This window comes from Hypanus sabinus, chromosome 5, assembly GCF_030144855.1.
Source record: "Hypanus sabinus isolate sHypSab1 chromosome 5, sHypSab1.hap1, whole genome shotgun sequence".
Taxonomy (NCBI): Eukaryota; Metazoa; Chordata; class Chondrichthyes; order Myliobatiformes; family Dasyatidae; genus Hypanus; species Hypanus sabinus.
The window spans coordinates 171,447,733-171,472,336 of record NC_082710.1 but is presented as its reverse complement, the minus strand read 5'-3'; the positions used below and the strand labels follow the sequence as shown (position 1 = coordinate 171,472,336).

The 24,604-nt window shown below is 41.5% G+C and overlaps 1 protein-coding gene across 4 annotated transcripts in view; it reads left to right on the top strand.

Moving 5' to 3' along the window:
* Positions 1-1,038: 1,038 nt before the first annotated feature.
* Positions 1,039-24,604, top strand: part of LOC132394582 (protein PRRC2A-like) — a 146,874-nt gene continuing 123,308 nt past the window's right edge. For all 4 annotated transcript variants that reach the window (XM_059970899.1, XM_059970897.1, XM_059970898.1 and 1 more), the window contains exon 1: positions 1,039-1,198. The gene's annotated coding sequence lies outside the window, so the exon portion shown is untranslated. The remainder of the gene's footprint in view (positions 1,199-24,604) is intronic.

Sequence of the window (24,604 nt, the reverse complement as noted above, 5' to 3'; positions counted from 1 at the left end):
ATTGAACTTATCCATTCATTCAATTGAAAAAAAATCTCTCTACCCACCAAATGATGAGGAAGTATCAAGTGTGTGGGCTACTTTTAACATTAAGCTGCCGGTATAACCAAGGACCCCACGCACTCAAGACATTGAGTCCTGACAAAGGGTCTCGGCCCGAAACACCGACAGGGCTTCTCCCTATAGATGCAGCCTGGCCTGCTGCATTCCACCAGCATTTTGTGTGTGTCACCCAAGACATTCTCTCATTTTCCCTCTTCCATCAGACAGAAGATACAAAATAGCCTGGAAAGCATATACCAGCTGGCTCAAAGAAAACTTCTACCATGCTAAATGGTCTCCTGGTATGAGAAATTTGTCTCCTGACCACGTGTTATAAACTTGCCCCTTATCTTTTATCTGTGTTGCACTTTTTCTGTACTGCACTGTTATTGTTTTACCTTTTTCTCCCTTGATGCACTGTTAAATGATCTGATTTGTATGCATCTCAGCTTTTCTAGCTGTTTCTCAGCACAGTGACAATGATAAAACAATAAATTTTAAATCCTGATGAAGGGTCTCAGCCCAGAATGTCAATTGTTTATTTCTCTCCATTGATGCTGCCTAACCTGCTGAGTTCCTACAGCATCCTGTATGCGTTGAACTGAACTTTAGGGACTGTCTGCAGTGTTTGTATTTTCATGATTTGGGAACATGATTGACCTGGCCGATTTGCACTCCTACCCTCCCAGCAATAGGGGGCGAGGCCGAGGCTGACCGTCACCTAACCAAGGCTCTCACACAGCGGGATCATCTCGCTTACATCCGCGAATCATTGGCGTTCATTCTCCCCGCCCACTCTCACCATCTCCTCCTCCTCCCAACCAGCCTAATTTATGATAAAAGTATGCCGACGTCGTTCGCATATATAATACACGCCGACGGCATTCAAGTGAGCGGGTTCTGTAAACGTAGGGTAGCAGGTTGCGCCGGATTGGCCAAGCGGCTGAATAATTTATGCTAACGAGCCGGGAGGAGAGCGGCGGCCGTTAGTGAGCAGGGTTTTTTATATTTAGTGGGGGGAGGGGGGAAGTGAGAGGAGCGCAAAAAAAGGGAAGGCCGGAGAGCCAGGATCCGTCTCCATCCGGACTCCTGCGTCGCGTTATTTATTATCTGGTATCGGTATACACACAGCGACGGCCCGATAGAACGAGCCCGGGTGAGTTTATTTCTATTTGGCGAGTTTTGTTCTTGTTTCTTTCTCAATGTCGGAAGCTGTGCCGGGGTTGCGGGCCCCGGCGGCGGGCGCCATTTTGTCACAAGATGGCTGTTCCTTCCCTCCTCCCTCCCTCCCTCCACCTCCACTATCTCCAGCCGGGGCACAAGTGCAGCCCGGGGACGCTGGCTCACCTGGGCAACGGGGTGGGAGAAGCCTGAGAGCCTCGAGATCATCGGACCCCTTACCTTCTTCAGCACCCTCCCCAACATCCTTCCAAAAATCATCCTATTTCAACTTAAACGTTAAGTTTCTCTGCCGATTTAAATCCACCTAAGGCCTGTCTGTTGATTCAAGTATAAGCTACCCTGCTCATTATCTCAGTACCTTTTCCAGTGAATCCCTCTTCACCACTAATTTGTACTCTTCCAGTAAGATGATTTGGAACTGAAAGGAGGCTTCCCTCCTTTTTTTGGGAGACGTGTTATTTAAAATAAAGACTGGTCGGGCCGAAATATCCCGAGCCTGCCTCCATTTTCCTTATTTAGTTACTTTTTATAATGGATGGACTAATAAGAAATGTCCGGATTTAACACGAGATCCTTTAGATGTTGGAAATCTTGAGCAAAGTGCTGGAGGAGCCTAGAGGGTCAAGTAGCATCTATAGAGGGGAATGAGCAATCGACGTTTCGGGCCGAGATTTTATTGAGACTTGATGGAGGGTCTCGGCCTGAAATGTCGACTGTTTATTCTTCTACGTGTGTGCTCTAGCTGCTGAGTTTCTCTAATTTTTTGGGTGTGTGTGTATATATATAGATTTTTCTTTTTAACTGGATAATATTTCACCTTATCAAGACAAGTTTGCCGTTTTAGATAGAGGCATTGCTTCTGTTATTTACTTAGTCTGTTTCCTTTAAGATTCGATTAAACCTAAATATTCTGATGTTTATGTTTTTTTACTTTAAAATATTTATTGTAGGAATATTTGACTTTTTTTAAAATCAGAAATAGCTTGTTCTACCAAATTTTGTTCTCCCCCTGCCCCCCCCCCCCACACGTTGGTGTACTGTTTGAGTCTCTGCAGGCGCTTAACTCTTGAAATATCCTGTTATTTATCCCTACTAGGACATTTTTTAATGTGTCTTTTAAATATAGGGACTCCAGTGTTTTATTTTGATGATATGAGATTTTTGCTTTATCATGTAGAGAGCTGTTTTGCTCCATTTTGAACGAGATTCTTCTGTTCATAGATATCCCAAAAACTTCTTTCAGACCATCCCTCTACCCCTGTTTTGAATGCACTATTCACAAAGGAGCTGTGTATGTTACCATTGCACCTGCCCCTTCCATATGTGAAGTTCCAACAACCACAATAAACAGTTGTATTGAGAGTTTTTCTTATGATGTCTGCTTAAATGTGAAGTTTTGGTACGATATTATTCAGATTTTAAAAAGTCATTATTTCTGCACAACCCTCCTCGTACCCCACTCCAGTCACCCTAGTGTTTATAATTGACTGCTTTTTTCCAATAAATCCTTACTCTGGCAATTCTCCCAGAAAATTCCCATGCCTCAGTACTGTCTCCCTGTGGTTTGAATGCCATGCCTCAGTATTTTTCTTTCCCCTTGCCACAACTCGGCTCCCACCTTTTCTAGAAGCGTGCTCGCAAATCTTTGACGTGACTATTGAAGTACATGTTGTGTAATCAGAAATGGGCAGACTCTGCATTTCCAAAATATCGTTTATAACTGTTAATACAAGATCTGTAAACATATCTTAAAAAGGTGCAGCTAGTGTTTGCATCTTGATGCCTGAAAGTGCTTTGCATCCAAATGCTTTTGAAGTGCTGTCAGGCAGTATTTTGTAGGAAATACAATGAGCAGTTGACAAAGTTATCAAAGTACATGTGTGTCACCATATACAAGCAGTGTGATCTCATAAGTGATAGAGATAAAGGGCAAAATCTTGTGAAAAGTGATTGTGGAGGATAAATGTGCACAAGCATAACACGAGATTTGTTCGGCTTTTTGCAGACAAAAGAATCCTCTGCACCATGCGTGCACAGGGATTTGGTTTTAACAATTCACCTGCCTCAACCTAGATTTTTGTGCTTGTGCCTTGGGCTATCAGCTGGGTTATGTGCTCAAGTTCTGAAACTTAAACATGAGCTTCTGCCCCAGCAGAGATACTTCGTCTCTACTGAGGCTAGAATTTTGATATTCCATTGAGAATTTTCATTGTATCTTAAAACACCTTTACTTGTGCAAAATGGCACTAATAGCTGCCTAAGTGGTCCAGTGACTCGGGTTCAATCTTGACTTGTGCCATCTGTATGAAGTTTGCCTGCTCTCTCTGACCGCACGAGTTTCCTCCTGCACCCCAAAGTTGGTAGGTTAATTATCTGTTGAGTAAATTGGCAGTAGAAGTCATGGGAATGTGGAAAGTAAGTGTTACAGGCATCACGGGAAAATGGGATTGTTCTGGGAGCAGGTGTTGCTTGCTGCTCCATTATGAATAGGAACACAATGGTTGAAATTCACCTAACTGTTAAGCTATGAACATGTTTTACTATTGCTCTAACATCTATCCACAATTGTAATTGTTTTTCTCCCTTTTTTCTCCTTTCCCCCACCTGTAGTGATCATGCTGAACTTTAAAGGACTCTACCTCATTGTGAAGTAGCAGTTAGCATAACAGCATCAACGGCTTGGGTTCAATTCCACTGCTGTCTGCTCTATGTTCTTCCTGTTACCATGTGGGTTTCCAGTTTCCTCCCACATTGTAAGGATGTATGAGTCAGTTTGTTAGTTGGTCATATGGGTGTAATTAGGCAGTGTTGACTGGAAAGGCCTGTTATCATGCTATTTCTCTAAATAATAAAAAGCTACATATATAATCCAAGCTTGGTGGCACAACAGTATCGTAATGGATAGCACAACACTTAGCGTTTGGGGAGTCATGTGTTCTGTTCTGACACCATGTGTAAGGAGTTTATACATTGTACCCCATAAACTTGTGGTTTTCTGGCTTCCTCCCACAGTCCAAAGACCTATCAGATGGTAGCTTAATTTGTCACTATAAAATTGTCCTGTGATTAGGCTAAGGTAAGTTGGGCATCTGGCTCTGAGCTGAATCTTATAATGTTATTTGCTTTCCAGCTGAATTTAGGACTAAGTGTGAGATATTGCCACTCAACTTGTCCCGCGGGCCTTTCTTATGGGCTCTTAAGTTGTGAGCTGACCGTTGTGCCAGGATTTCACAAGATGTTTGCAATCATTAGCTTACAATTACTACATCTGTCAAGTTGAGTTAGGGTAATGAATTTGAAGATCTTGCTTTGCAATTCAATTTGAATTTTCCATAATAGCACAATGGACTTGATCGTCTGCACAAAATTTTGATCCCTTATAACCAGGGCTGAAATGATACAATGTCACATTTTGTGATCTTTGTGGGAGACTTCCATTCTTTTCACGAGATGAATATTGCTATTGACTTTATTAATGTTCTGAAGGCTTTTCTAACCATGATTGTAGTGAGTGAATGGAAAATGGACAGCCAGTGGGACTGATCTAATGGGATCTTGCCTAAGGTGTTTGTTGTGAAAATGGAAAACTTGACTTTTTTTTTGTTTTGATTTTTGAGATCAAGCTCTGCTTTATTTTCTCTTTGGGATTGATTGTGGTTTTTCTTTGACTTTTTGGGTTATCTGACTCATCTTGGGTAGTTGAAGACTGCAATAGGTATTGTGATGTCACTATGCAAGGTCTTTTGTTAGTAGTGTTGACTTGAGACAGAAGCTCCACAAAAACTATCTGGATTGCTTCTACCTAAAGTAAGCAAAGCCAGAGTTTATCTGTGTAAGTTGTGTTTGGATCTCCAGGCTGTTGCTAACCATTGTAGGTAGAAAATGTTGAAGGACTTTTTTAGTTGTGAGGTCACCATTTACTGTGGTCTTTTCAACATTTGTCTTTGAGATATGAGATAGGGTTTATTCAGCTCATTGTGACATAATTTCATTATAAATGGGATTATTTGAAATTGTCTGAAATGAGAAATTTTGAATGTGCCTGACTTTAGAATTTCTGCCTAGATATCTCAAGGCATTTTACCTATTTAAATGATAACTTCATAAGTAACTTGGTTTCATTGGCCATGGAGTCACTTTCTATAGCATGAATGGCGATCCTGGTGTGGGGTTTGGTGATGTCCTTTTCTGCCTTCTCATTGTTTTGTAGAATTCCACAATACGTGCATTTACTGGGAGAGTTAAGGACATACTTATTTGATCTTGCTACTGACATTTAAAAACAGGTGCATAGTCGTAGGTAAATTGGAAATCAAGTAATGGTCTATATTTTACTGTAATGAACAATGTATTCAGATCAACACTCATCTTGCTTACCTAAGGGAAACTTGCATTATTTAACAGGAATTTTCTGAAAGGATTCCCGTAATGAAAGACTTCCAACAATTTTGGGCCTTTCAGTAAGCCCCAAACTGCATTATAGCTTTTAAAGTGTTGTCATTCCTACAATATGAAGGAGTAGTGGAGTTTCATTACACACAGTGTTTAAGATTGAGGGATGAATTGTATTAAATTATGAGGGGCCTAGATATGGTAGGTAGCCGGAATTTTTTTTCCTCGGGGTGGTATTGTCAAATACTAGAGGGCATAGTTTTAAGATGGGGGGGGGGGGGTTAAATGGGAGTAATGAGGCAAGTTTTCCCCCCAACATAATCGTGAGTGATGCATTGCTGAGGAAATGGTGGAAGAGGATTTTTGCAATGTTTTAGAGGCTTTTAGACAGATACCTGACTAGGAATGGAATGGAGGATATGCAGGCAGATGAGTAGTTTAAATAAACACTGGTTGGCACAAACAAATGTCATCACATGCTGGTGACAGTAAACCTGATTCTGAACATCGTGGGCCAAAGAACCTGTGTCCATGCTTACTGCTTTATACAGTTGGCTCTCCTTATCTGCGGATTCTGCATGCGCAAATTCAGCTAACTGCAAATTGCGAAAACCCGGAAGTGCTTTTCCAGCACTTGTTCGAGCATGTACAGACTTTTTTTTTCTTGTCGTTATTCCCTAAACAATGCAGTATAACAACCATTTTACATAGCATTTACATTGTATTAGGTATTCTAAGTAATCTAGAGATGATTTAAAGTGTACAGGAGGATGTGCATCAGTTATCGTGCATCGGGATGGAAAAAAATTGGAAGTTCTCTTACTAAGTAAGTCGGGACAGTACATCCAGTATTATTTAGCGTAAAATTAGTCAAACGTTTGTCTTAGTATATAGTATATATTTTACCTTTCTATGCATGTAAAACACTTAGAACGTATGTTTCAGCGCCGGTCTTGGGAACAGAAGTTCTCGGGACAGATCGCTCTCGAGTGCATTCTCCACCGTGCTGGGTTGATGTGGAGGATCAAAAACCAAAACCCAATAATTAAACCATTGCATTGCTTAGCAATAATTGCAGCTTTCAGCGGGGCAGAACCTTTCTCACTTTAACCTTTAAAATTGTTCTAGTCGTTGACCAACGTAGCCTAATGCTTTTCCAGTGGCCAATGGCATTTCACCTCTTCCAATCGCTTTATTATTTCCACTTCATTTTCAATTGTGATTGTGATTATTTTCATGAACAGAAACACTGCGTATTCAGAGCTCTGGCGCTGGGTCCTAATGTCCACCACACTGAGACCAGTTAAATAAGGTCTGGGGTTCAGCTGGGTCCTAAGGTCCACTGGATTGAGATAGGTTGAATAAGGGACTTGAGCATCCACAAATTTTGGTATCCCCGAGGGGTCCCGGAACCAATCCCCTGCGGATAAGGAGGGCCGACTGTATACTCAACAAGTCAGGCTACGTTCCTGGGAAGAGAAGCATGCTGTACATTTTGGGACAGAGACCCTTCATGAGAAACAGATTAGGAGGATCCATGGTTGAAATTGACGCAGGGTCTTCTGAAGTTGATTTCTTTATTATACTTGACTGCAGTATATTATAAGCTGCACCTGAAGAAAAGAATCTTTGTCTTTCAGAGGATAACAAACTAGCAAATGTATTTCACTTGTATAATTCACAAACAAAAACAATTTAGAAATCTAATACTGGATACTCCTCTTTCAGATGCAGGCTTTTATCTGAGTTCTTGGTAAATTTGGCTTTCCCAGGTGTTGGAACAGTGGGGGGTGGTTTTATTTTGGCACCATCCTTGTAAAGTAATTTTCATAATCAGCTTGCAAAAAAAGTGAGGGTATCTAGTTGCATCTGTTGTAGAAACTGATATTTAAGAGTGGCTCCTTTTATTGATCACAAACAAGAGAAAGTATCCAGATGCTGGAAATCCAAGCAACACAAAATGCTAGAGGAACTTGGCAGACTATTTTTGCTTCAATGGAAAAGAGTGTGGTTGATGTTTCAGACCGAGACCCTTCATCAGAACTGGACTGATGCTGTCCGGGCCCACAACCTTGCCTGGTGAAGTCTGCTGACCTCTCTTCTGCTCAGCCGTGGCAGTTCATGTGTCTGTGGTTGTTGGCTGTCTGGTGTTCTTGGAGAGGGACTGAGGGGAGGAACTTGTGGGGGGGGGGGGTGGATGGGTTGTAGAGTGGTAAACAGAAGCCTCATCAAACTGTTGGAAAAACCCATTTAACTCGTTGGCCCTGTCCCAGTCCCCTTCAATCACCTTGGAAGATGTTGCTGCACTGTTGGATGAGCTATAATTTTATTGAATGCCGGCAGCTTATTTGTGTTGTGATTATTACATTGGAAGCTAGTATATATCTTTGATTCTAGCTTTAATGTTTTAGCAATTCCTGTATTTGCTGGAGCCATCTGCTTGTATTTCACGTTTTTGTTTGTAATGAAGGTTTGAGGAATTTGGAATGTTAGAAGATGGTGTTCAAGTATACTATGGGTTACTTGGTTAAATTTTGTTTGAAGTAAATGCACTATAGTGTTCGTGTTATTTCCTAATTGTACATAATTTGCAATTAAATCATAAACCTTGCCAGATGTCTGTGAAAGTCATTGCAGGTCAGTACCATAAGTGGCAGTAACCCACTGTCTCAACCGAATCTTTGCTTCAACTAATAGATTAAGGGATCTGTTGAACAGTTTGCGTTTAAAAAATTGGTGCCTGGGTTTCGCTTCCATACTTGAGACCTTAAGGTATAAGAGCAGAAGTGGGCCATTTGGCCTTTCGAGTCTGCTGCACCATTCAGTGATGGGCTGATCAAATTCTTCCAGTCATCTCCACTCCCCTGCCTCATACCCTTTGATGCCTTGGCTAACCAAGAACCTATCTATCTCTGCCTTAAGTGCACCCAATGGCTTGGCCTCAACAGCTCAAATTCTACAGATTTACCACCCTCTGACTAAAGTAGTTTCTCAGCATCTCTGTCCTAAGTGGACATCCTTCAATCCTGAAGTCGTGCCCTCATGTCCTAGACTCCTCTACCATGGGAAATAACATTGCCATATCTAATCTGTTCAGGCCTTTTAACGTTTGGAATGTTTCTGCGATCTCTTCCCCCCCCCCCCCCCCACCCCATTCTCCTGTACTCCAGGGAATACAGCCCAAAAGCTGCCAGATGTTCTTCATATGGTAACACTTTCCTTGCCTGTCTGTTTGAGGTTAATTATTATTGTGTTTTCTTACTGAAATGCGCTAGCTGTGTGGATTTGGAGATTGTAATCCAAAATACTACCCCTGCCCTGAATGTATTCAGTGACTCAGCATGCATAGCTCTGTAGCTCACTTCTTGTCTCAATCTTAAATGGGTGACAGTGCTTGCCTCATATTCAATTCCTCCATTGGGCAATGGCATCTTAGTGTATTGTCATTCTTCAGAGTCTATTTCTATGAAATTACATCTCATTCTTTTTGGTGCTAATGAGTTTAAGTAAGCCTATTCTGCTGAGCCCTCCTATTATGAGAAGGCAGTGTCAGGATAAATGGTCAGAATTGGACTAAGTAAGCCATGCAGTTTTCAAAGGTAGAAAAAAATCCTCAAAACTGTTGCAAAAAAATGTCAAGACAGACAAGGTAGTGTTGTCCCTCATGACTTGTCCCTTGTGTACAAGATGATGAGAGGCATTGATCATGGGGATAGAGGCTTTTTCCCAGGGCTGAAATGGTTTCCACAAGAGGATGCAGGTTTAAGGTGCTAGGAAGCAGGTATAGAGGAGATGTCAGGGGTAAGTTTTTTTTACTTAGTATGGTAAATGTATGGAATGGGCTGCTGGCAATGGTGGTGGAGATGGATACAATAGAATCTTTTAGAGGCTTAGATAAGTACGTGGAGCTTAGTAAAATAGAGGGCTATAGGTAAGCCTAGTAATTTCTAAAGTAGGGATGTGTTCTTCACAACTTTGTGGGCTGAAGGGCCTGTATTGTGCTGTAGGATTTCTATGTTTCTACGACTGCCTTTCGCTTAAGAGTCAATATTGTGAATCATCTCTCCATTAGCGAGTCTTTTAATGACAAAACTGGACTACAATTAAAAGAACATCTCTGTACCTGTTGACTCCATTGTTCTTGCAGTGAAGGCCAATATCCTATTTACTTTCCTAATTGCTTGTGCACTTCGTTTGCTAACATAGTTAACATGTGTTGAGCTTAATTTACTTTCATAGTTGAGTTTATTAAATTGGCTGTAATCACATGGTGTGTTTATCTCACAATGGACAAAATTCAGATGCACTTTACTTATCATGGAAACATGCAGTGAAATGCACCGTTAGCGTTAACAATGAACACATCTAAGGACACAGCCAACACATCTAACACAACTAACTAGAACAACATGCAACAAACAGCTCTCTGGTTCTGATGAAGGGTTCAGCCAAAATGTCAACTCTCTTCCTTTGTATAGATGCTACCTAGATTACTGAGTTCCTCCATTTTGTATGTTACACTGGATTTCCAGTATTTTGCAAATCTCTTGTGTTTGACTCACCAGGAAGTTGTCTGGATTGGCAGAGATAAGGTAGATTGATATGTCAACTTGGAGAAAGATTCAAAAACAGGAATATGTTATAAAGCGCAAGGATGCAGGTTTAAAGGAAATTTGAACACAAGTACACTGCAGATGCTGTGGGGTCAAAGCAACACGTACAAACAAGCTGGAGGAACTCAGCAGGTCGGGCAGCATCCGTGGAAACCAACGTTTTGCGCAGAGACCTTTCATCAGGAATTTGAGATGTATGCTGCGCCACCTTCTCTGGCAATGATATTTTGAACTCATTGCCAGAAAAACATGATGGAATTAGATACATAGCTATGTTTAAGCTAGCCATAGAGTAATTCAGCATAGAAATGCTAATTGCTCAACTGATTCATGGCAACTGCAGCATTCTCCTTGCTAAAGAGAGGAACCTAAGGTGAAAACTCCTCTCTGTGTGCAGCTCCGATGGGAATCATCAAATATTTCTGTTTAGGACCATTATAGCTGAAATCCACAGTCACAGCCATGGGTACTTCGGTAAGCTGCATTGTTTTAAGTTGACTAAAATATCTATCGATACTCAATGGTGATAGCCTCTGATGCAGACTTGGGTTGCAAATGCATTTCCCCTCTAAGAAAGAGAAAGTGATTACCCTGTGGTGGAATACATATTTGTTTGAGAAGCAGAGGCTTCAGACTTCCACTCCTGACTATCCTGCTGGCAGATTATCGTCTCTGGAATATTGATGACCTCAGTAAGATTACAGGGCCTGAGAGACGTCATGGACTGCTGTGTGCATAGCTTTACCAAAACGTGGCTCACCCCTGCCATTTTGGATGCAGCGCTACAGCTTGTTGACTTCACTGTTCTCTGTAAAGATGGACAACTCAGCCTTTTAGAGGTAGAAGAAGTGGAGTATGCATAATGATTAACTCATTGTGTGTACTTGGCAATTCTGTCTCAGTCCTGCTCACCTGATCAAGAACATCTCATGGTCAAATGCTGTCTATTTTATCTGTCAAGGGAGTTTTTCACCATGATCCTGGTAGCAGTGTATATTCCACCTCAGACCAATGTCACGTAGGCTTTGGAGGAGCAAGCACACAACTTCACACCCTGATATCTTCCCTGTCATTGTGCAAGATTTTTGTTAGGTAGCTTTAAGTTTCCGAGCGACATATCAGCATATACTAGAGAACCAACCTACTTGACCACTGTTACACCACCATCAAGAATACTTACTGTGTCACCCCACCCCACCCATGCCCATCTTTGGAAAGTCCAACATCTGGCTGTACATCTCCCTGAATACAAGCAGAGACTGCAGCGCCAGTAGAGAGAGCCAAGAAGGAATGATCATGGGAGGTGGAGGAGTGTTTACAGGACTGCTTTGGACAATATTCAACGATTCACCTTAGAATCTGAATGAATACGCTGCACCTCTCATTGACTTCATTTAAACCTGATTGGGCGAGTATGTGCCTACAGGAGCATATTGGACATACCCAAATCAGAAGCCATGGATGAACTTGGAGATTTCATAAGCTCCAAAACCTGGGCCCCTGTTCCTCCCTCTGCAATTGGATCCTTGACTTCCTCACTGAGAGACCATAGGCTGTGGGGATTGGAAATAGCATGTCCTTGCTGACTATCAACACTGGATGTGTGCTTAGCACACTGCTTAACGTTCTGCACCCATGACAGTGTGGTTAGGTACAGTTTAAATGCTAAATACAGTTTCAATACATCTGTTGACAACACAACAATTGTTCGCAGAATTTCAGGTAGCGATGAGATGCATCAGCTAGTTGAGTGGTGTTGCAGGAACAATCTTGTACTCAACATTAAGACTGAAGAATTGATTGTGGACTTAAGGGTGAGGGAACACACACCAGTTCTCATCAAGGTATCAGAAGTGAAAAGAGTGAGCAGATTCAAGTTCCAGGATGTCAATATCTCTTGAAGATTTATCCTGGGCCCAACATATTAATGACAGTGGATATATTTTGGGAATTTGAGGAGAATTGGTATGTCATCAAAGACATGCACAAATTTCTACTATGTACAGTGTGAGAGCATTCTGATTGCATCATCATCTGGTATGAAGGGCTCACTGCACAGAATCAGAATAAGCTGCAGAAAGTTGTGAACTTAGCCAGCCCCATTATGGGCACTAGCATCCCAGCTTCGAGGGCACTATCAGAAGGCTGCATTCATCATTAAGTATCCCCATCACCCAGGCCATGCCACTATGTTTCTCATTGCAACTGTGAAAAAGGAGGTACAGGAGCCTGAAGATGAATTAAACATCTCAGGAGCAGCTTCTTTCCTTCTGCCATCAGATTTCTCAAATGTTCAGTGAACCCATGAACATGTCATTGTATATCTCCCCCGTTTTTTTATGCTATTATTTGTTTTTGTATACTTAATGTAATTTATAGTTATCACAATGTGTTGCTGCGCAGAGCAGCAAATTTCTCCCCTCTTGTCTTGTATTTGTGCCCTATAGTTTTGGACTCTAACCCTGAGGAAAAGACCATAACTATCCACACATCCATATTCCTCATGATTTTATAAGTTTCCATGAGGTCTTCAAGATGACCAAAACTGTACATAATACTCCAAGTGCACCAATGACTTGGCTAACTGCAGCATAATGTCCCTACTCTTAAGCAGTGCCCTGATGCAGGCCAGCATGTTAAAAGTCTTCACCACTCTGTACTTGCATGGATGCTTTCAGCAACTGCACCTGTGCTCCCTGCCAGTCACTGTACAAGTCCTACCGCGAACTGCATCACCTTAAACTTGTCTAAGTTGAAATCCATTTGCCGTGCCTCAGCCAAACTGATCAGGATCTCTTTGCAATTCATCAGACAAGATTTCCAAACTTATTATTCTCAGCAGTGTTTGTTTTTACACAATGCAGAACAGGGCCTTCTGGCTCAGCAAGCCACGCTGCCCAGCAACTTACCTATTTAATCCTAACCCAATCACATGACAATTTGCCATGACCAATTCACTGGTAAAACTTTTGACTATAGGAGAAAGCGGAGTACCCATAGGAAACCCACACGCTGATGGGAAAATTGTACAGACTTTCTTACAGATGATGCCAGGGTTGAATTCCTAACTCTTAGCTGTAGTAGCGTTGCGCAAAACACTATGTTACCACGGTGCCCCACATTCATATCCAAATCATTTACTCAATGGCAGAAGTTCCAACACTGATCTGTGAACCTACTAATCATAAGTTTCCAGTCTCAGAATCAACCTTCAGCCATTACCCCCTGCTTTTTATCACCAGGCCAATTTTGAGTCCTCTTCATTAGCTCTGAGTCGCGTGCAATGTGAATCTTCTGGATCAACCTGTCATGTGGGTCCTTGTCAAAAGTAATTTTGTAAAGTCCATATGAGCAACATCACTGCCCCACCTTCATCTATCCCCTCTGCAAAAGATTCGTTGGGCATGACTGTCCCACCCCTCAACTGCAGTATGCTGATATTCCTGATGAGGTCTTGACTATCCAAGTGATCGTAGATCTTGCACCTCAGAATTCCCTGCAGTAATTTTCCTACATTTGAAGTCATGCTCACAGGTCGGCAGTTCTCTGGCCTGTCCTCACTGCCATCATGAGTATGGAACCACATTAGCCATCCTCTCTTCTAGAATGTTGCTAGAAGGGAATGACAAAGCAAATATCTCTGCCAGGGCCTCTGCAATTTCTTCCTTGGCCTCCCAGAGGATCTGGGTGTGTATTTGATCAGGCTCTTATTCTGCTTTATTTCAGATGCATATTGTGCTGTTGAGAGCATCCTAACATGCTGCATCATTGTGATATGGAAACTGCATTGCAGTGAATAGGAGGGTTCCACAACGGGTAGTGAAAATTGTACATTGCATCACTGCTATCAATGTACCCATCACCAAGGACAGAAAGTTGATGGGGGCAAGGGTCAGCAATATGTAGGATCCCACCAACCCTGCTCAGGGATGAGGCTGCAAAACATCAACACCAGGACCACTATACTTAAAAATAATTGCTTTCCCCCAAGCTGTCAGGCTGATCAGTAAGCCCACTGCCATTACTTTATCATTCTCCTATAAGTTACTTTGTATACAGATAGTCCTGAACCTTACATTGTTTTATGAACATACTGTGCAATCAGTCTGTGTATATAAGATCTTGTGTATTTATATTCATTATTTAATTGTTCTGTATGCTACTTGATTTTTATGGTGCATCAAATCCAGAGTAACAATCATTTCATTCTCCTTTACACTTGTGTGCTGACAAGCGAAAGGAAGCAATCTTGAATCTTCAAGCACCAGCCTGCCTTCTTCCTCATAATTATGTGTTCTAAAAGCTCACTACCTGTATCCTCATTTTCTGGCATCCATGGTGTTCTCCTTGAGAGGGCAGTCTCTCCAGTGGTCCTTTTACTGCTGATATAACTGAGGAATCTTTTGGGATTATCTTTAATTCTGCCTGCCAAATCGGTCTCATATCTTTTTGCCTTGCCTTTTTTCCCTCTTAAACATGATCCTAAACTTGTGTTTGTTGATAGATTCATTCATACCCAGTTGCCTAATGTGATGCATGCTTCATTTTTCCTGGTCAGAGCCTTTATCCCTCATCAGTATGATTTCCCCAAACTTGGTATGCCTGTCCTTACAGCAACATGCTACCCCTGGACTATTCCTATGACCCTTTTTTAAATAAAAGTCACATGTCAATTTCAATTACACAGGCACTTAAGTAGACAAAGCACAGAAAAATATAACATAATGCTGGCAAGTGGGATTAGTGTAGATGGGCAAAAGGTCGGCATTATAAGCAGCAGGCCAAGGGCTATGTCTCTGCTTTCCAAATCTGATGTGCCTGGTCTGTCCTCTCTGTGGCCTTTGTGCCTTTGAGATGAATTGCTCCAAACTGTACGCAGTACTCTAGTTGTATCTGGGCTGGTGTTTATAAAAATTCAATGTGACCTCATTCTTGTATTTTAAGTTCAATTATAAATAGAGGTCAGCTCCAGGACATTGATTGCTATTTGTTTGAACTTCAGCCTATCCTGCCATCATATTCCAATATATTTTAAAATTCTCTACATCTTGTCCAAACTTTTAACATTTTCTTTAAGGAAAGTCTTGATCCAGGTAACACTGAGGTTTTACTTTGTCTTTGTCCTGACCTCAGAGGTAATGGTTCACCATTTGTTCCCCAATCTTACGAATTTCTGTCGTACTACTGCCCATTCTCTGTTCCAGAGTCCTCAGTTTTACTGACGAGGCTGATAAATTAAACTTCTTAATATGCCTTTTGAAAGCACACATGCACAATTTGAACTAATTCTCTTACCTCAGCAAAAAAAAAACATTTCAAAAATATGCAAAAAATGTAATTGTACTACAATTGAATGAAGTTTCAAAACATGCAAGATGTTTTTGTATATTTGAAAGAATGGCACTTGGAGCTACTGTGAGTTGCCTTTTGTAAAGTATTGCCTGGTCTTGTGCAGCATTAACTTGCTCTATCTGCTTGTTTCACCTAGTTAAAGGTGCAGCCACACAGAATAGCTTTTACTGTTGTCTGTTAGGAGAAGAGCAAGTAATCTGACTTCAGTCAGTCATATATCACAACAAGCCCTTCAATTAGCACAGCCGGGACACTCATTTCATTTTACTGCATTGAGACCATATCCTTTAACTATTTAAGTCTGTCTAAATGTTTTTCTTTATTTTATCACCAAGTTTAGACGTGAGCTTCAAGTGTCAACCACACAAAACAGAAACTTTCTCCTTAAACTTCTTCCCTCTTGTTTTTGATGCACTGAAAATTTGGCAGAGGAGGGGTAGGTATGGAGATTCTGGCTATCTGCGATATCAGATCACTCCTTAGCTGCCTTTCTTCCAGGGGAAAAACAAGCCCAGCCTATCCCGCCTCTCCATAAACAAGCTCATCCAGTCCTATCCAGGCAACCTCCTTGAATAACACACACACACAAAATGCTGGTGGAACGCAGCAGGCCAGGCAGCATCTATAGGGAGAAGCGCTGTCGATGTTTCGGGCCAAGACCCTTTGGCAGGACTAACTGAAAGGAAAGATAGTAATAGATTTGTAAGTAGTGGGGGGAGGGGGAAATGCGAAATGATAGGAGAAGACCGGAGGGGGTGGGATGAAGCCAAGAGCTGGAAAGGTGATTGGCGAAAGTGATAGAGCTGGAGAAGGGAAAGGATCATGGGACGGGAGGCCTCAGCAGAAAGAAAAGTTGGGGGGGGGGGGTGACACCAGAGGGAGATGGAGAACAGGCAAACAACTAAATATGTCAGGGATGGGGTGTTTGCTTTTAACATCCTTGAGTGTCCACTTTGATCCATAATGCAATCACACCTTCCTTGTAGTGTGGCACCCAGAACTACATACAATATACAAGGTTAGGGAATGTGATAGGTCAGCTGACAGATGTATGTGTTGGGGAGCACTTCGGGTCCAGTGATCACAATAGCATTAGCTTCAATATAATTATGGAGAAGGACAGGACAGGACCTAGAGTTGAGATTTTTGATTGGAGAAAGGCTAACTTTGAGGAGATGCGAAGGGATTTAGAGAGAGTGGATTGGGTCAAGTTGTTTTATGGGAAGGATGTAATAGAGAAATGGAGGTCATATAAGGGTGAAATTATGAGGGTACAGAATCTTTATGTTCCTGTTAGGTTGAAAGGAAAGGTTAAAAGTTTGAAAGCACCATGGTTTTCAAGGGATATTAGAAATTTGGTTCGAAAAAAGAGGGATGTCTACAATAGCTATAGGCAGCATGGAGTAAAGGAATTGCTCGAGGAATATAAAGAATGTAAAAGGAATCTTAAGAAAGAGATTAGAAAAGCTAAAAGATATGAGGTTGGTTTGGCAAATAAGGTGAAAGTAAATCCGAAAGGTTTCGACAGTTATATTAAAAGCAAGAGGATAGTGAGGGATAAAATTGGCCCCTTAGAGAATCAGAGTGGTCAGCTATGTGTGGAGCCGAGGGAGATGGGAGAGATTTTGAACGATTTCTTCTCTTCAGTATTCACTAAGGAGAAGGATATTGAATTGTGTAAGGTGTGGGAAACAAGTAAGGAAGTTATGGAACCTATGACAATTAAAGAGGTGGAAGTACTGGCGCTTTTAAGAAATTTAAAAGTGGATAAATCTCCGGGTCCTGACAGGATATTCCCCAGGACCTTGAGGGAAGTTTGTGTAGAGATAGCAGGAGCTCTGACGGAGATCTTTAAGATGTCATTAGAAACGGGAATTGTGCCGGAGGATTGGCGTATTGCTCATGTGGTTCCATTGTTTAAAAAGGGTTCTAGAAGTAAGCCTAGCAATTATAGACCTGTCAGTTTGACATCAGTGGTGGGTAAATTAATGGAAAGTATTCTTAAGAGATAGTATTAATAATTATCTGGATAGACAGGATCTGATTAGGAGTAGCCAGCATGGATTTGTGCGTGGAAGGTCATGTTTGACAAACCTTATTGAATTTTTTGAAGAAGTTACGAGGAATGTTGACGAGGGTAAGGCAGTGGATGTAGTCTATATGGACTTCAGCAAAGCCTTTGACAAAGTTCCACATGGAAGGTTAGTTAAGAAGATTCAGTCGTTAGGTATTAATGCTGGAGTAATAAAATGGATTCAACAGTGGCTAGATGGGAGATGCCAGAGAGTAGTGGTGGATAATTGTTTATCGGGATGGAGGCCGGTGACTAGCGGGGTGCCTCAGGGATCTGTTTTGGGCCCAATGTTGTTTGTAATATACATAAATGATCTGGATGATGGGGTGGTAAATTGGATTAGTAAGTATGCCGATGATACTAAGGTAGGAGGTGTTGTGGATAATGAGGTGGGTTTTCAAAGCTTGCAGGGAGATTTATGCCCGTTAGAACAATGGGCTGAACGTTGGCAGATGGAGTTTAATGCTGAGAAGTGTGAGGTTCTACATTTTGGCAGGAATAATCCAAATAGAACATACAGGGTAAATGGTAGGGCATTGAGGAATGCAGAGGAACAGAGAGATCTAGGAATAGCAGTGCATAGTTCCCTTAAGATAGAGTCTCATGTAGATAGGGTGGTGAAGAAGGCTTTTGGAACGCTGTCCTTTATAAATCAAAGCATTGAGTACAGAAGTTGGGATGTAATGTTAAAATTGTACAAGGCATTGGTAAGGCCAAATTTAGAATATTGTGTGCAGTTCTGGTCACCGAATTATAGGAAAGATATCAATAAATTAGAGAGAGTGCAGAGACGATTTACTAGGATGTTACCTGGGTTTCAGCACTTAAGTTACAGAGAAAGGTTGAACAAGTTAGGTCTCTATTCATTGGAGCGTAGAAGGTTGAGGGGGGATTTGATCGAGGTATTTAAAATTTTGAGAGGGATAGATAGAGTTGACGTGAATAGGCTGTTTCCATTGAGAGTAGGGGAGATTCAAACGAGAGGACGATTTGAGAGTTAGGGGGAAAAAGTTTAAGGGAAACACGAGGGGGTATTTCTTTGCTCAGAGTGATAGCTGTGTGGAATGAGCTTCCTGTAGAAGTAGTAGAGGCCAGTTCAGTTGTGTCATTTAAGGTAAAATTGGATAGGTATATGGACAGGAAAGGAGTGGAGGGTTATGGGCTGAGTGCGGGTAGGTGGGACTAGGTGAAATTAAGAGTTCGGCACGGACTAGGAGGGCCGAGATGGCCTGTTTCCATGCTGTGATTGTTATATGGTTAGTTTAACTAGTATTTTATAGACTTACAAAATTATATCCCAATTTTGTATTCTATACCCCTCTATGAAAGCAAGAATGCCATATGACTTCACTGTGTTGCTATCTTCTGAGAACGATAGACTTGAACTTCTGTTCATTGCCATTTCTTATTACCATTTACTGTAGGCACCGTCCTATCTCTATTTGACTTTTTTCTTCTCCTCTTTCCACCCCCCCACCCCCAAAGCATTGCCTTGTACTTGCCAGTGCTCTAACCATCTTTCCATCTGATCTGTAACCTTGCACCAACTTCCTCATTATTCACTCTTCCAACAATATTCCTTGTTGCTTTTTCCTTTTCTGCAAAATGAATAATAAAAGTTTGCATTCTTCACATTAGTATTCCAGGTCCACTTAGTTGAAAATCATTACAGTAGATTCCACAGTTAATTCTATAGTGATTCTGCAATTAATTAGAGCAGCCATTTATTTGAGACAACTCTTAAAGAACAAAAGCAAATGGAGAAAATAGCTTGGATTCCCTTCGTTTATTAGGGACACTATACTGCTTAATTGGGGCAGGAGATGGTCAGTCATGTGCACTTGTGTTGTCGTTAGACACTACACTATGCTTAGAGCAAACAGTTGAGTGTGCTTATGTTGTGTTACCCACTTCAGCCAACAGACGCTGATTCAAAAAACAGAGTATTGTGGCGACCCACTTTCTGTGCAGGCGAACCGGCTCACAAATAGCCCGCGCGCAGGGAGAGACTTTGGTAATGCACCTCTAATGTCATTTACACCCGGAGAGGACGGGAACTAGGGATTAAAAGACAGCGCCGCAAAGTTTTAATAAACTAGTCTCGAAACAACTTATAGACTGCATGTCGTTGTTTCTAGCTCTGTATGTAGTACATCGCTACAGTATTTTGATTTTTTTTGGCTTAAATTTCTGAGATACTTGCCACAAAAATGTGACAATAGCCAATAAAAAACCATTCTGACAAGACATATCACTGGTATTGGGGGAGGAGTGTTCTGCACAGGTCTGAGCTACAAAAAGTTGTAAAATTAATCAACTCCAATTTGGGTCCTAGCCTCCACAGTACCCAAGACATCATCAAGGAAGGTGACCTCCATTGTTAAGGACCCCCACCACCTAGGACAAGCCCCTCTTCTCATTGTTACCATTAGGAAGGAGGCACAGAAGCCTGAAGGCGCACACTCAGATTCAAGAACAGCTTCCCTTCCACCATATGATTCCTAAATGGACATTAAACCATGAATACTATCTCACTTTTAAAAATATATATTCCTGTTTTTGCACTATTTTAATTTATTTAATATATATTTTATTTTTTCTTTGTTACCAGGTATTGCATTGAACTGCTGCTAAGTGAACAAATTTCACGATGGCTTATTCTACTTTGTAGATCGAAAGCAATTGTATAAATGAAATTTGTCAATCTTTTAATTCATAATTGGATGTGGACCTACTGAAAATGCAAACAAATACACCATGTGCGCACCACCCATTTCTGCATGTAATTGTGAAGTTCTCCTGTTTGTCAGTTGCTATTGGAGTAAGGTTCATGCCCTAGTGGCAATCAGCCGACTGTTTAGGGCAGTCCATAATATTCAATGTGCTCCCTAAAATATAGAAAACCTACAGCACAATTCAGGCCCTTCGGCTCACAAAGCTGCGCTGAACACGTGCTTACTTTAGAAATTACCTGGGGTTACCCATAGCCCTCTATTTTTCTAAGCTCCATGTACCTATCCAGGAGTCTCTTAGAAGACCCTATTGTATCCACCTCCACCACCACTGCTGGCAGCCCATTCCACACATTTACCACTTTTTTTTAAATTGCCCCTGACTTCTCCTCTGTACCTACTTCCAAACATCTTAAAACTGCTCCTCTGTGTTAGCCATTTCAGCCCTGGGAAAAAGCCTCTATCAATGCCTCAAGTTGGAACATGTACTATTCCGTGCTCATTCAAGGGAACCAGTTACAAAATATTCAAGGATGTCCTCTGTCACCTTGAAGTTATGTAACTCCCCAATTGACTTCTGGATATCTTTTGTATATGACCACTCTGGAAAGAGGAAAGAAGCAGTCAGTGGTATTGAGGACCTGTGTTGTGTATAAGTAGTAGGAGGAGTGAGTCATATCACAGCTCATTGACTCCCATGTGTGAAAAGAGTCCGTTTTTCCCCACATTAACCACCTTGGAACCCATAATCATTGTGGAAGCAAGTCCTCCTTGGGTCCTAAGATGAGCAGAGGATTCAAGTGTTTTTTTTTAATGGTCCCATGTGCATAATCAAATTTCCTCTTATCTGCTCATATTCCATACAACTTAAAATAAAAGAATGGCTTGTGTACACTTTACTTCAATTTGGCATTGATTTACAGTTTGGGATACTTTAAATGGCCAATTAAGCTCTGTGAATATTCCATTTGTAGCTAACAATACTTTGGCTTATTTATTCTGCTTATGGTCTTGGTGCAAAAATGTCAACCATAGCTTTGAGTAGTAATCTGGTTCTTTCCAACTTTTTAAAATCTAGATTGGCTTCCTCGTGTAGAACCAATGCAGTACCTCTAGCAAGTTGCACAGACAATGAATCATAGCTTTATTAATGTTCTTGGATGATTTTAAGAGATTCCATGACACCATTTCAAAGAGTAACAAAGTTCTTTCAATGGCTCTGATCAACATTTAACTCTTGAATCTTAACAGTAAACATGTTGGGGGTCACTGTCTTTCTGTGGGATCCAAATTAGGGGCAAAAATCATACTAAGCTCCTTGTTTAATATTAAGAAGAAACATTGTGGAAACTGTACCTGTGAGTTCAATGCATTCTGTTTTTTTGTGCTCATCCCTGGAGTGGGACTTGGGCACCTTGGAGGCAAGATTGCTACAAGCTCACATTTCTCTCTGAAATCCAGTCAGAATAAACTGTCCAAGCCAGCAGGAGCAGTTTTCCTGATTTTTAAACCAAGTATTTGGGTTAACTTGTAAACTAACAAAAGAAAGGGTTTTGAGGTTACAAAGACTATCAGATTAAATAGAAATTCATTATTTCCATTGAGATTTTTTTGTGGAGAGTATTATCACATCTGATAGTTTAAGGAGATTAGACTGGGACAAGATCATTTGTGACGTTGTTCTGCTGTTATGGAACGACAGTTGTCTATATGAATCCAACACGGAACTCCTGTTCCGGTACACATTCCACTCTTCAGCTCTTGAGAGTTTAATAATCCCAAACTGGTGTAAACAGCTCGCTGTCTGAAAATCTTCTGAAATATTTGAATAACTCCTTTGCATGGCTAGTTAAACACTCATTGTATACACTGATGCACCAGGCAGATTGAATTTCCATTAAGAGCCTTTATGGTTGGTTGGATTTAAACTTGCTGGGTTTTATTACAAGTGGCATTAATGCTTGAAAAAGAGAAACCTAAAGCCCGACATTAGATTTTTAACAGCTCCTGAAGGCTGCTGATTCTTGACTAGATGATGGATTTGCCATGTGAGCTGCTGCATAGAGAAGTTTGTTTAAAAATCTGTTTCCTATGGAGCTGGACATTAGCATTCTTTAAATTTTTATTCCATCTTTAGTTTACCAGGGTTTAATTATATAATCCTCTAAATACAATGTTCAGTAAAGAGCAGAACCAATGATGCCTAAAATGGTCACCTCCATTTTAAACAGTTGCCGGTTTTGCTTTTCAGATGATTATTGGCAAATAACGGGTCCTATTCATTATAACACCCATACTGGAATAAGTGAATGTGAATCCTGTCAGCCACAGAGTGGATTTGTGGTTTAATGCATCTCTGGCCTGGTTCAATGTCTTGAGGTCACTTGCCATTATAACAAAGATTCTAGAAATGAATGGAGTTTCTAATTTGATGGTTTCTTTGTTTACTTCCAGATTCAGGTTTAGTATCACTGGTATATGTTGTGAAATTTGTTGTTTTGCAGCAGCACTACATTGCAATACATAATAATAAACTATAAATTACAATAACTACAGTTGCAAGAAAAACTTTTGTGAACCTTTTGCAAATAACTGGTGTTCTCCATTAATTACTCTTAACGTTGATTGATCTTTACCCAAGTCACACTAGTGGACAAACATTAATCTGCCTAAACTAGTAACACACAATTGTACTTTTCATGTCTTTATTGAACACATTATTTAATCATTCACAGCCCAGGCTGGGAAGTGTGTGAACCCTTGTATTTAATAACTGGTAGAACCTCCTTTAGCAACAATAACCTGCACTAAATGTTTGCTGTAGCTGCTGACGAGACTTTCACAACAGTGAGGAGGAATTTTACACAGTTCCTCCATACAAAGCTGCTTCAGTTCAACAGTACTTCTGGGATACCTTGCATGAACAGCCTTCTTCAGCATCTCAATTGGGTTAAGGTCTGGACTCTGACTTAGCCATTCTAAAACATGAATTTTCTTCTTTTTAAACCGTTCTGTCGATTTACTCTAGTGTTTCTGACATTGTCTTGTTGCATCATCCAACTTCTTTTAAGCTAAAGGTGCCATTCTCCTGAAAAGTATCTTCATATATTTTGAATTCATTGTTCCCTCAATGATTGCAAGCTGTCCAGGCCTTGGGGCAACAAAACAGCCCCAAACCATGATGCTTCTTCCACCAAGCTTCACAGTTGGGATGAGGTTTTGGTGTTGGTGTGCAGTACCCTTTTTCCTCCAAACATAATGGTATGCATTTCTGCCAGAATGTGCAACTTTTGTCTCATCTGTCTACAGAGCATTGGCCCAGAAGAGTTGTGGAACATCCAGGTGGTCTTTTGCAAAATTGAGACATGCAGCAATGTTTTGAGAGCAGTGGTTTCCTCTGTGGTGTCCTTCCATGAACACCATTCATGTTAAAGGTTTTTTTTGTATAGTGGATACATGAACAGAGACTTTAGAATGTTCTATCACCCTACCAGCCTACAGATCCAACGTATAAACCCCCCATAACTCCTGTCACCTCCTACGTGATCCCTCCACCAACCACATCTTCTCTCTCCACCCCCCCCCCCCCCCCGCCGGCTTTCCTTGACACGACTCCCTTGTCCATTCATCCCCCCATCCCTCCCCACCGACCTCCCTCCAGGCACTCATCCCTGCAAACAGAAGAAGTGCTACACCTGCCCCCACACTTCTTCCCTCACCACCATCCTAGGCCCCAGACAGTCCTTTCAGGTGAGGCACCACTTCACCTGCGAGTCATCTGGGGTAATATACTGTATCCGGTGCTCCCCGATGTGGCCATTTATACATTGGGGAGACCCGCCGCAAACTGGGAGACCGTTTCGCCCGACACCAGCGCTCAGTCCTCCAGCAGTGGCAGGATCTCCCTGTGGCCACACACTTCAATTCCACAGACCACTTCCACTCCGACATGTCTGTCCATTGTCTCCTCTACCGTCAAGATGGAGCAATACCTTGTCTCCCGCCTAGGTAGCCTCCTGCCTGCCGGCATGAACATCCAACTCACAGACCTCCGTTGATACCCCTGCACCCCCCCCCCCCTTACCCCCATCCCTATCTATTATTTTAGTCTGGTTCTCTTTCTCTTTTTTCCCCCTCACTATAATCTCCCCCTAGCCCTACCTTTTTTTCTCTTTCATTTCCCATAATTTTCCACCTTCCCCCTAGCCCGTTCCCCT